This window comes from Chiloscyllium plagiosum, chromosome 30, assembly GCF_004010195.1.
Source record: "Chiloscyllium plagiosum isolate BGI_BamShark_2017 chromosome 30, ASM401019v2, whole genome shotgun sequence".
NCBI lineage: Eukaryota > Metazoa > Chordata > Chondrichthyes > Orectolobiformes > Hemiscylliidae > Chiloscyllium > Chiloscyllium plagiosum.
Window position 1 is genome coordinate 36,923,182 of NC_057739.1, and position 11,690 is coordinate 36,934,871.

Here is an 11,690-nt window from a genome sequence, read left to right on the forward strand (position 1 = left end):
TTTTATTTTTATTTTTTTCTTTTTGTGTGTGTGTGCAGGTGTGAGACACAGTGAAAGACACAAAGTGCACCAATCTTTATTCAATTTCCACCACCAGGAGGATAGGAAAACACCCGGGTGGCCAGTGACAAACACTGCCCTTAAATCTCCTGTTTCTCTTTTTATTTTTTTATTTTTATTTTTTTCTTTTTGTGTGTGTGTGCAGGTGTGAGACACAGTGAAAGACACAAAGTGCACCACTCTTTATTCAATTTCCACCACCAGGAATATAGGAAAACACCCGGGTGGCCAGTGACAAGCACTGCCCTTCACATCAGAGGGCAGTGCTGTGTGATCAAAACAGTGAAGGGGAGGGTAGGGACTAAATCAAAATAGAGTTGGAGGGAGAAATGATGCACTCCACTCCCTGCGGCGCCCACCTCTCCCTGAACAACTCCAGGGTGTTGGTGGACACCGCGTGCTCCTTCTCCAAAGACACCCGTGCCCTAACGTAACCGCGGAAGAGGGGCAACAACGGCTGTTTATCTTTGTCAGTTAGGGCTCCTTCATTGGACCAGATTAACAGCCCTAATTAGGGAACTCATATTTTATGAAAATGCTGGAGATCAGAGCCAAGAGTGCGATGCTGGAAAGGCACAGCTGGTCAGGCAACATCCAAGGAGCAGGAAAATTGACATTTTGGTTCCTAATGAAGGGCTTTTGCCTGGAACATAGATTTTCTTGCTCCTTGGATGCTACCTGACCAGCTGTGTTTTTCCAGCACCACACTCGTGGCTCATATTTTATGACATCCATCCGTCTGACCTTGTTACATTTGCTACATCCCTCTGCTCTACGTCTAGAGACATAGGCTTGTTCTTTATCATGTAGCCTCTCCTAGGGCATTTTTACACTGGGTCAGGTTCTTCCAACTCTGCTTTTGATGGGGATGGTGTATAATGCACAGTAGTTTGCCTCATGACCCAGAGTGTCTCAGAAGAAATTAATTCTCTTCTTTAGGCTGCAAAGGCAGCAAGGTGGCAACATCCACCATGTCCATCTCAGATTATGGGGTATCTTCATTGCTTGATGAAGAGGGAGTACCTATGCGTTCCGGAACAGTCGGAAAGCCTGTCGAGGAGACAGGTACATTTTGCTCCTGTGCAGTTTGCAAGTTTGCAGCTTTCATATGGTCCACATGCTTGTTTGGACCATTGCACTTAGCTGAACTTAATATATCACTGGACCGGACCTCACATCAACATATTCCCATAGTTCTTACACCAAACATCATCACCTGAAGTAAAATGTCTGCTTAGCAGAGTCTTGTGTCTGGCATTGGTGTTCCTGATATTGTTTCAACTCCGATATCCAGAATTGGCAATGTGAGCTGTGGTCCTCCAAAGGGCAGTAAGGTGCCACCCCCCCAGCAGAAAACTAAAAAGAGGGGCCCTCAGAAGCAGGGACAGCGCAGACAGGTGATAAAGGAAACCAGCATAGAGGCACCACAACTGACCTGACCTCCCTCTGAACAGAGAGTCAATGCAGAAGGAGGAAACTATGGGGGCGGGGGCATGCGTACCCGTAAGAAACAATCAAAAAAGGAAAACGCGTCAGGCCCCCAAAGGCCTACAGCAAAACGGAAGAGGCAGCTGTATAATGGACAATCTAGCAACTCTTCTGACGATGAAGGCATTTGGAGGGATGGCTATCAATAGAAAAAGAGTCTCAGCACTCGGGGAGGAGAGAAGCACCCCCAACCTAGAATGACAGACATTCCAAGGGGTCTGGTGAAGCCAAAATGCAGCCCTTGGGAACCATGGGGGTACCCACCATACCACAGCTCCGAATTAGAAGCTGAACAGTCATTTCCCTGGGACTCAGAACAGGAACTTACTGGTTTGTCCCAACCCTAACACCACCGGATCGGGGAAATCTCGGAGGAACAGGATGGCTATCTCAGTGCGGAGAGTGTTCAATAGTTCACCCACACCACAGGGATATAGGGAGTCCCTCAATGACAGTGACAAGACCACTGGTGAATGGATATTGGGCAAATCTACAACCTCTTAAAAGGGTTTTAAAGTTGCTAGTATTAAACGTGCATACCGTTAAATCTACTATGTGATGTGTTTACACATTGTCTTACCTGGCCAACATCAAAGCAGACCTCCAGTTTCTGCAGGACCTCAGCAGCTACTGAAAATGGTCAAGCTTATGGACCCACAGGCATTCGATTTGTCAGGGGTAACGATAGCTGTTCCTCCGATCTGGATATTCTGCTACGAGGAAGCAACTTCTTCATCTCTGAAGTTTAAGTATGGGGGTCAGGCACCTCCGTGTAGCAGAAATTATGCACAGAAATGCTCCCCTAAAACTAATTAACGCGTACCCCGCTGTAGCAAAAAGAGTGGCTGGCCGTCCTGCAGTAGCTTCGCACTGCTACTGGTGATGTCCAAATTGGTCATTCTGGCTGGAGACTTCAAGTGCATCTCCAATGCAGATAGACAATCCAAAAGGACTCGGCAAAAGTGAGGACTGCAGACGCTGGATACCACAGTTTAGATCACAGTGGTGCTGGAAAAGCACAGGAGGTCAGGCAACATCCGAGGAGTAGGAAAATTGATGTTTCGGGCAAAAGCCCTTCATCAGGAATCCAGAAGGACTGTCAGTGATCTGGACTCCACATCTGGATTCCGGATGGAAACAGTTAAAGTCACTAATATGCATGACAGCTTCAGCACCTCTGCAGATGCAGCACAGCAATAGATACGCCAGGTCATGGCCAGACGGGTCTATCTGCTCAAGGATAGATTTCCTGTTTGCGTCTCATGTTCTCAGTCAGATCCACCGATGTCAAGCTGCTGTTCTTCTCTCACTTATGGGACAGCCAGTGGACCAGCAATGGTACACGAAAGCTGAAAATGAAACTGTTGACCCCCTAAAACATTGAGAAACTCAAAAGAGAGTCTGAGTCTCCATTAGTCTGGTGAGAAGATCAAAAGGTGTTTGGATGGTGAGAGAGAGAGATGGGGATAACTGAAAACTCCAAAACACGATGCAGAACTTACCCCTGCTGCAGACGAATGAGGGCGATGTCACAGAGGATCTCCAAGAGGTGAAGAACCAGCAAGCCTCTCTTCTTGCTTTAGCGGTCTCCAAGATAATCTTGCAGTGCAGGGTCTGCTCAATGGAGCAGGATGAGACAAGCTTACGTTTCTTCTTCCAGAAGGTGCACAAGGAGAGCTGGGTGTTCAACTGCTGAGCACAGAGCTCTCCTTGTACACCTTCTGGAAGAAGAAGATGGCTCAGTAACATCATCTCAGTCTGACATACTGAGGATCAGCAAATCTTTTTATGCCAGTCTGTATGACACACAGCCCACAGAGTGCAACCTACCAGTTATTCCTGTCCTTTATCATGGACGAACGACGTGGGAGGGGCTGGATGAGCTGACCAAAGCTCACGTCCTTAGAATAAAACTCTCGGAAGTGACAGCTAACCAGACAAGTTGTATTCGGTTCTGTGGGACTTGATTGGCCAGGACCTGCTGGAGGTGTACAAGAGTATGATGAAGGGCTTTTGCCTGAAATGTCGATTTTCCTGCTCCTTGGATGCTGCCTGACCAGCTGTGCGTTTTCAGCACCACTCTAATCTCGACTCTGGTTTCCAGCATCTGCAGTCCTTGTATTTACCAAGAATGTGTTTCTGTCAGGTAGCATGTGCAAATCCATTAAGTATGATCACCCTCACCTATAAGCAGGAGGAAATTAGAAATTGGTCACCAATTTCATTGCTGAATACATATTACAAAATCCTAAGGTCATCGCCAACCTGGCGAGATCCGCTCTGGGATCAGTGATTCACCCTGACCAAACCTGTAGCAAGCAGGACAAGCAAGCAGGAATTTCTCAAAGAGCCTCGTGCACCTCGGGGATACAATCACCCACTTGCAGGACAAGGAGTTGGATACCTGCCTCATCAGCCTGGATCAGGAGAAGGTCTTTGACAGGTTATTGCACATTTACGTGTGGATCGTGCTGTCCAAAATGGGTTTTGGGGAGGGAATTTGCAACCGGATCTGACTACTCTACATCAACATAGTTAGTGCAGTCTCAAATCGATGGGTGGGAATCTGAAAACTTCCTGATCAGATCCAGAGTCAGGCAGGTGTGTGTGATATTAAAGAGTTAATTTGCTCTCTTGACCTGCAGGAAATTGGATGTCCTGGCGACAGGGTGGGATGTCTCTGTTCTACAGGTAGAATGTAAGTAAATTTACATCCCTTGCCCTTCAAAGCCATGTACATAACCGTCTCCCACTATTCAGAGATAGTTTACATTTGCAACATCATCCTAATCAAAATCAATAAAAACATTACAGTTGGAATTCTGACTTGTAGTTAAAAAATGATTTGCAACAGATTTGACCATTAAGGGATGATTTACATAATTGTTTCTGGAGATGATTTGGTCACTGCATTGTGTCTTGAGTGGCATGTGACTGTGGGAGAGTGGCTGGGGGTTGGCTGTGGGTATTACTGACTGTGATGTAAAGATTTTGTATAAAGAAAGGGCTGTTCCTTTCTCGACACTCTTCGCAAACAGGGTGAAGAGCATTGAGAGTTTCTCCAAAGTTTGTACTGTATTTGCTTAATAAAATGTGGCTGCTGTTCACAGAAGTTGGCATATTGCAGTTGCATCAAGTGTGTAAGAATCTCAGGAAAAAGAACTCAACTGCTGCTCACACTCTCCTGTCTTGTTTGTGTTATATAGAACCTTTTGCTGAATCCATCAGGAAATTTGGGAGCCTAAGAGGGACGACTATTCCAAGTAGCGAAGGCATGCAAGTCAATGCCTCCCTGTAAATGGACGACAACTTGAATCTGCTGTCTATGCATACTCAGGAGCATCCGCAACCAGTTTCAACTGGTCTTGGGAGCCAAGGTCATTCAACACAAGAGCAATTCCATGTTTTTTGAGAACTGGGCTGACTGACCCTTTTTCCCCTTCACCATCAGGACTGATTACCTGAAGGTGCTGGGAATATAGTTAGGGGCCAAAATCTTGGAAGGAGCACATTGCCAAGGTAAACTGGTCTTTTGGGAACACTGCTCCCTTTCCATTGCAAATAAAAACCTGGTCAGCAGGTGTGAGGCGCACTGTTGTATGTGGTGCAGGTCTGGTCCATTACCTGAAACTGCTGTTGCGGTCACCCAAGCTATCTTCCACTTCATCTGGAGGTCTAAGATGAACTATGTCTGAAGGGACTCCATGTACAAAACTCTGGAGAAGGGGGGAAAAGAACATACCCAACATTTCCCTCATTCTGAGGGCAATCTTTGTATGCAGCTGCATCAAGGTGTGTATAAACCCTTGGTACACGAATACCAAGTTTCACTACATACTGAAGTTCCACCTGTCCCTGGTGCTGCGAAGGGTGGGACTGGCCTCATTGTCATGGAACACTCCAAATAGTTGGACAATTCCGTATCACCTGTCATTTTCTGGAGAAATTTGCAAAGAAAAACCTTGACCACCAGTCCATCAGGAAGTGGTCAGCAGGTAGTGTCATAGAGATCCTGTGGGAAGAAGAGAGGGTGGATCTCGTCAAGTGGTTCACTGAGCAGACTATTAAAGTCATTTGTAGAATGTCCCATCACCAGAATTTTTCAACAAGTACCAAGACATCACTTGGCTGTTGGTGAGAAGGGTACCACCTGAGATCCTTAATGCATGCCTAGTCAGTCTGTGCCGCCACACATTGCTCTCAAAGCAGGTGTGCTGGAGGTTGGGTGTTCAAACTGTCACACATCCCATGCTGGAATGTGCCTTTGCAAATGAAATCTGGGGGAAGATGCTCTGTGTTCCCTGCGACACGCACGGAGGCAAACATCAATAGCGCCTCGAGGACCATCAACTCAGTGAAAAATGCTCTTTGGTCTGCCTGAAACTTGTTGGTCTTCCAGAACAAGGAGTTGAGCCCAAACCAGTGTTGTCCAGGACTATGTGCTGAGGAACATACTAAAAGCTTGCAGCAGCTGCTGCTCAGGTGCAGTTTAGAAAGACCACTGTCTTAGGACCATTCAATTATTGGACCCTCCTAGTGCCTCAAATGCATGTAAATATCATCTTGTAGGTGTAAGAAATGTCTTTCATTTAAGCTTGGGGTCATAGAGTCATAAAGATATATAGCATGGAAACAGACCGTTTGGTCCAACTCATCCATGCTGCTCATTTTGATTTCTCTTCACAGATGCTGCTAGATCCGATGTTTGTTTGTTTGTTTCCTTGGTATGCTTTCCTGAAGAAGGGCTTATGCCCGAAACGTCGATTCTCCTGTTCCTTGGATGCTGCCTGACCTGCTGCGCTTTTCCAGCAACACATTTTCAGCTCTGATCTCCAGCATCTGCAGTCCTCACTTTCTCCTCCTTGGTATGCTACTCTACAGAACAGAACTGGTGTGTCTATGCAGAAACAAAGCTATTTTTTTAATGAATAAAGTACATTCTTGAAATTAAAAAAAAGGAGGTACTGGCAGTAATGTATGTCCTTGTTGGCACTCTGGGAACAGCCCCACTAACATGGCTATGTCTGCATTCAATCCTGGCCACCAGACATTCCATCTTCATTTTGGAAACCCCTGGATGACCCTGGTAGAGTTCAGTCAGTATCTGGCAGTGACCTTTGCTTGGGACAATCACTCTTGCTCCCTAAATGAAAGACATTTCTTACACCTACAAGATGATATTTACATGCATTTGAGGCACTAGGAGGGTCCAATAATTGAATGGTCCTAAGACAGTGGTCTTTCTAAACTGCACCTGAGCAGCAGCTGCTGCAAGCTTTTAGTATGTTCCTCAGCACATAGTCCTGGACAACACTGGTTTGGGCTCAACTCCTTGTTCTGCTGGACCAACAAGTTTCAGGCAGACCAAAGAGCATTTTTCACTGAGTTGATGGTCCTCGAGGCGCTATTGATGTTTGCCTCCGTGCGTGTCGCAGGGAACACAGAGCATCTTCCCCCAGATTTCATTTGCAAAGGCACATTCCAGCATGGGATGTGTGACAGTTTGAACACCCAACCTCCAGCACACCTGCTTTGAGAGCAATGTGTGGCGGCACAGACTGACTAGGCATGCATTAAGGATCTCAGGTGGTACCCTTCTCACCAACAGCCAAGTGATGTCTTGGTACTTTTTGAAAAATTCTGGTGATGGGACATTCTACAAATGACTTTAATAGTCTGCTCAGTGAACCACTTGACGAGATCCACCCTCTCCTCGTTCCTTGGATGCTGCCTGACCTGCTGCGCTTTTCCAGCAACACATTTTCAGCCCTATCATAATATGCCATACTCTATTTGATCTGGTCTCTTCAGTTCCAAAATGTTTTAATTCTGGTTGTGACAGCTATTTGCGCCCTATCACCACCAGCTGTTTCAGTTTTGCCAGGACCAGATCTTTCTGTGTACAGAATCTGTTATTGTCAGCTGTGACTGGAAGCATGTACAGAAAATTTAAAACCATTACAGACTTGTCCAGTGGCATTACCACCAGTGTATATCTGCCAGTGGGAAGCAACTCAATGCATTATTATTTGCTATTTACATTCCCAGAGTGTTCCAACTTGTAACTATACGTACTTTGTATTAAAGCTTAGTATTCAATATTCCCATCACCAGAAAAAAACACGCATGTACCCAGAGAACCAGCAACAAGCAAAACCTGGTAGCGACTGACATGAAAGATAAGTGAAGGGGGAGGGTTGGAATTCAAATCAAAATAGATTTGGAAGGGGAAATAATGCATTCCACCCACTCGGTGCTCAGATCTCCCTCTCCACATGCTCCCTCTCCAAGGACACCCGGGCCAGAACATAGCCACAGAAGAGGGGCAGACAGTCAGCAAAAATGATCCCCTCCATGGCCCATTGTCCTTGTGGGTCTGCATCTGGGCCTGGCTAGGCTGGTTTTAAACAGGTCCAGGCATTCTCCAACTTGCCTGCATCTCTCTACCAGAGGATCAGGAGCATAGGGGCTGAAGTGTAACCAATAACACAGCAGAAGGTCCTTCAGGTAACTAAAATGGGAGTGCAAATGCCTACAACCAATATATACGTGGTCCATGGACTCCAGTGTCAGATACTCTTGTTCATTTTCTTTTTTTTTCCTTTTACACACTAGATGTGGGCACCAGCTCAGAGTCAGTGTCCTCCCTGGCACAAATGGAGCTCTGAGGGAGCACTGATCCAGCTCCCTCAGAGCCAGCTCAGAATGGGCAGAACCTCTGACACTTCTATTTTTTTCTTCTATCTTTTTCCTCACACTACTGCCTGACAGCAGGAATACTTAGTTATCCCCAGCACCAATGTAATGTGTGTGCAGGTGTCAGACACATACTCTTGTTCTTTTCTTTCCCCCCCCAGGTCTCCCCGATTGTCCAGATTTACAGCCCAATTCAGGAAACTCATTCTATTAGGTCCACCTTAACCTCATTACAAACACCACAGACAATATCAACACGCAGAAGACTAAAACTGAAAGTTGGGTTATCGGAATCTTGGGAAACGGAAAGTTCACCAGTACAGTTGGCAGGCATCGTATCAGAGAAATTTAATAATTATGGAGAGGAAGGTGGATGAAAGAAGTAGAGGGAGTAATGAGGAGACGTCAGTGGTGAAATGGCAGAAGTAAACAAGCAACAGAATATATTTAATATTTACTTTCCTTTACTCCCAATACAATTCAATCTTGTAGATTTGACAACACTGAGCAAAAACTTGTACAACGCAACATAAACAATATAGGACGGAATAGTGACATAATTTAAGAGGTTTAATGAGACAGAGGAATGAAGGTATCTAGGGTTACCGATTTATAAATTCCTAAAAGTTACAAAGTTGTCCAATGTTGTGAAAAAAGTAATGCATGATAATCCATTCTCAGGAGCATTAAAAAAAAAGAAAAGACGGTACTAAATTCAACAAGTACAGAAAACAGAATATACTGGGAATAGAGAAGGCTGAAGAGTGATTTTTTAAGATAATAAAAAGAATGCTCGGATAAGAGGTGTTTGATGCAAGGTGTGAGCTTTATATTTATTAATATAAAGTTAGAATTTGATATTTAATAAATGGTACATTGTACATGTTTGGGGGAGTATAATAATTCATTTATCAGACTTTCTGGAGTCGTGATTTTTAAAATACTATGCGAGAGAGTGACAGCAGATCCTGAACTGAAGCGATAATGGGAACCTGTTTGCATTGTGAGTTTTATGATAGAAAAGAATAAACATTGAAAAGCATTAGCTTGCTTTCAATTTAGAAGAATCAAGAAATATTTTTTATTGCTTGGGAAAAAAAAACATAAATTGTAAAGCTCTTGGTTTCAGTTTGCAAAAGACCTAGCTGAAGTTATATGTAATAACTGTTTCTACTGGCGAAAAAAGTTCAGAATAATTAGGAAATAGGCGACCACTGTATGAATATTGTAGACCAGAAGTGTTTGGTTAAAATTCTACTGAGTTAGTTCAACCTAACAAAGTTTAAATTCATTTGAAAAAAAAAAATCAAGGAAAAGACAATTTTCAAATGCTCAAGACTAGGAATTGAAAGAAACAGTTAAGTCAAAAACTATGGATGTGACAAAGAAGGGAACGATCTTATTTGAGTAGTGTAAATGATGGTGTTGGGAATAGGTAAAATTGTCTTTTTCCAGGTTTTGAAATATTTAAATTGTATTAAATTTGGTTTGTTCTATTTTATCTTCACTTTTTTCATGGTAAACCAAATTGTTAAAACCATTAGCGTTTGAGGTCTTCAGAACAGGAAAAAGGACCTATGGTCCATCTAATCTGCACCAGTCAAAAACAACCACTTGCATATTCTAATCCATTTTCCAGTACTTGTCCCATAGCCTTGTCTGCCTTGGCATCATAAATGTACATCTAACTATTAAGGGATCCCTTACGAGCAGAACCAGATTCCCATAACTCTTGTGAAAAAGTATTTCCCTATATCGCCATAACTCTTGTGAAAAAGTATTTCCCTATATCGTCTATAAACCTCCTGCCCCTTACCTTAAATCCATGTCCCTTGTCACTGATCCCTCCACTATGGGGAAAATTTCCTACACATGTATTGGGACATAATTTTTAACCGTTTCACCACAATCGTCTATAAACCTCCTGCCCCTTACCTTAAATCCATGTCCCTTGTCACTGATCCCTCCACTATGGGGAAAATTTCCTTCCTGTCTAACTTGTCTATGTCCCGCATAATTTTATTCATCTCAATTATAAGCCCCTCACTCTCCTCTGTTCCAAAGAAAACACAATCTCTCTTCATCAATAAAACCGTCCTTCCCATGGTGTGCTTGTGTTTCAGTGAAAGACCACCCCACCTAAATTTTCTTTGCAAAATATGATCTATCAAGCCAGACTTCAGTCTGGATCAGGCTCGTCCAATAATATCCATCAGCTGGGATCACAACAAATATAGAAGATGCTCTGTTTTCAGGGGAGACCAAAACACTCATTCAGAAATGTGACAGGCGTTAATAAATTGAATGGTTAAGTCAGGAAAGTTTACAAAGAAATTGGAACAAAGTGTATTACTAAAGGACGTGTTTGGATCAAGCTGCATAGGGTAGGAGCAATAAAGAAAACAATGGAAATGTTTGCTGCTGGACTTTGTGAAGACAGGAGGAAGGTGGTTTGTGCAGACCATAAATATTTGCATCGACTACCTGGTCAGCATCTGTGTTGTGGACTTAGCAGAGTAGCTTTTTATTTGTCATTTCTACCATATACAACGGATACATTAAAAATGAGACAGCGTTCCTTCAGGACAGAGGGTGCTACACGGACAGCACAAACTACACAATCGTATACGGCATAAAGTACAAAACACGCAAGTGATAGTGTAATAGAAGAATGATAAAACAATTCAAAGTCGTGCAAAGAATTTCAGATGGGACAGAGTCCAATCTGACTGCATTAAGGAGCCTGATGGGTTGGGGAAAGCAACTGTTGCACATTTGTTTATTCCTCTATTCCTGACGAAGGGCTTTTGCGTGAAACATCAATTTTCCTGCTCCTCGGATGCTGCCTGAACTGCTGTGCTTTTCCAGCACCAGTCTAATTTAGAATCTAGTTTCCAGCATCTGCAGTCCTTGTTTTTATCCAACTGTTGTACAGTCTGGCCGTGAGAGACCAAATACTCCGGTATCTTCTGCCAGATTGCAGGAGGGAGATTGCATCACAAAATACTTAGATGTGGAATACATTTTCACATGCTGAATTAACTGGTTCCTGATCCCCACAATTCCAAGTTAATAACAATCTAACAATTCACATCTCACTGACCATCCGTCTGTGTTCACTTAATGCACCTATTACTTTCAATGTGAGACTATCAATTCAATAAGTTACGTTTAAGTTTAATGCAGTTGCTTCTTAAGTATGTACTCCTGAAACGGTCCACAATTGCACTTGTTTTAGTGGGAATGTATGCTCCTTAGTACATACAGTACTCCCAAGACATGTTAAAGCAGCCTGGCAAAGGTAGTCATTCACAATACACTGAATCAAGCCAATGAAATTAATGGAATCAAGGTTCATGATATTAAAATTAATTTCAGCCCCTAATCAGGAATTCACAATGTAAACAGAGCAAGAAGTATTAAAAGGTAAAGATATACCCACAGGA